The 1958-nt window shown below is 42.3% G+C and overlaps 1 protein-coding gene across 4 annotated transcripts in view; it reads left to right on the forward strand.

Annotated features, from left to right (window-relative positions):
• The window catches only part of LOC122557343 (calpain-5-like), a 158666-nt gene that overhangs the window by 139155 nt on the left and 17553 nt on the right, over positions 1-1958 (forward strand). The window lies entirely within an intron of this gene.

The raw sequence follows: 1958 nt of genomic DNA on the forward strand, positions 1-1958 counted from the left end.
ATTCTGGTCTCCTTCCTATTGGAAAGATGTTGTGAAACTTGAAAGGGTTCAGAAAAGATTTACAAGGATGTTGCCAGGTTTGGAGGATTTGAGCTATAGGGAGAGGCTGAACAGGCTGGGGCTGTTTTCCCTGGAGCGTCGGAGGCTGAGGGGTGACCTTATAGAGGTTTACAAAATTGAGGGGCATGGATAGGGTAAATTGGCAAAGTCTTTTCCCTGGGTTCAGGGAGTCCAGAACTAGAGGGCATAGGTTTAGGGTAAGAGGGGAAAGATATAAAAGAGACCTAAGGGGCAACGTTTTCATGCAGAGGGTGGTACGTGTATGGAATGAGCTGCCAGAGGAAGTGGTGGAGGCTGGTACAATTGCAACATGTAAGAGGCATTTGGATGGGTGTATGAATAGGAAGGGTTTGGAGGGATATGGGCCGGGTGCTGACAGGTGGGACTAGATTGGGTTGGGATATCTGGAGGCATGGACGAGTTGGACCGAAGGGTCCGATTCCTAGCTGTACATCTCTATATAGAAAACCACAAAGCATACCAGGAATGACCAGAGCACTAACATCATTTATTTTTAGAAGACACAAAATCCACCAAAACCTTTATTTAAACAGGGCAGTATCATTTCCACATTTTGCATTCAGTGCGAGATATTTCCTCAGGTTTGATGTCTCTAGTCTCTCACTTAAGGAAATCTTGCTTACCCTGACTGCGTAATATTTAGTCCCCCCAGGCCACATCTGGAGCCTGAAAAAAATGAAATTCTTGTGCTGTGAACTGGGCCTTACAGTCATGTGTATCCCACAACATATGCATATTCAATCTTTGAAAAGAGATCTGATGGATGTCTTTTAATGAGACAAGGCTAATTCTAAGTCAACCAATTCTAAGAACTAGAACAAAATAAATCTCACTTCACCTTACTTCTGTATCAACCTCCATAACAGTAAGTAACAAATTTCGCGGATTATCTTATTAGCGCATTCACTGCATTTCCTTCACCAGAAGACGGTTGGAAATTGGTCAGCCTAGAGGTTTAGGAGAGACTTTGCTCACTCTCTAAATGGTGTTTAAAAGAAAATCAGTGGTTGACAGTAGATGTTCTGCCCATTCTCGGTGTTCAGATATATTCACAATAAACTACCAATCCAACTAGCTGTGTCTCTTAAGTGAAAGCTCATCAAAACTCACCCTCCTGGAAAAAGCATTCTAACATGTTGCATTTTCTGGAATTTTGTTTTTAATTCTAATGGGCTTGTACTTGTTGCTGATCCCTAATTGCTTTTGAATAGGGTGGTTTGCCAGGCCACTTCAAAGAGCAGTTAAGAGTCAACTAAATTGCTGTGGGCCAGGAGTCTCACCTTGGTCAGATGAAATAAGGATGACAGATTTATTTCCCTAAAGGACATTTGTGAACCAGCTAGGCTTTTATGACAATTGATGATAGTTTCAAAGTCACCATTTTATGAAGACTAGTCAAATCATTTGTCTTTTATTTATTAAATAGAAATCCCACTAGTGCCTGTGTACTATGTGGACTGCTGTATTCCCAGAACTTTAGTTTCAGCCTCTTGACACTGTAACAGTGTCATTACTACCACCCCACTATGTCCACAAACACATTTTATTGTTCCAAGTAATCTAGTCAGACAGGTTGCCTGAATCCACCTTGTCCCAGAAACTGGGTCCTCTGCTGTTTGTAATTTTTATTAATGACTTGGAAGAGGGAGTCGAAGGGTGGGTCAGTAAATTTGCTGACGATACGAAGATTGGTGGAGTTGTGGATAGTGAGGAGGGCTGTTGTCGGCTGCAAAGGGACTTAGATATGATGCAGAGCTGGGCTGAGGAGTGACAGATGGAGTTCAACCCTGTTAAGTGTGAGGTTGTCCATTTTGGAAGGACAAATAAGAATGAGGAATACAGGGTTAACAGTAGGGTTCTTAGTAAGGTGGAGGAGC

This window comes from Chiloscyllium plagiosum, chromosome 15 (genome assembly GCF_004010195.1).
Source record: "Chiloscyllium plagiosum isolate BGI_BamShark_2017 chromosome 15, ASM401019v2, whole genome shotgun sequence".
Taxonomy (NCBI): Eukaryota; Metazoa; Chordata; class Chondrichthyes; order Orectolobiformes; family Hemiscylliidae; genus Chiloscyllium; species Chiloscyllium plagiosum.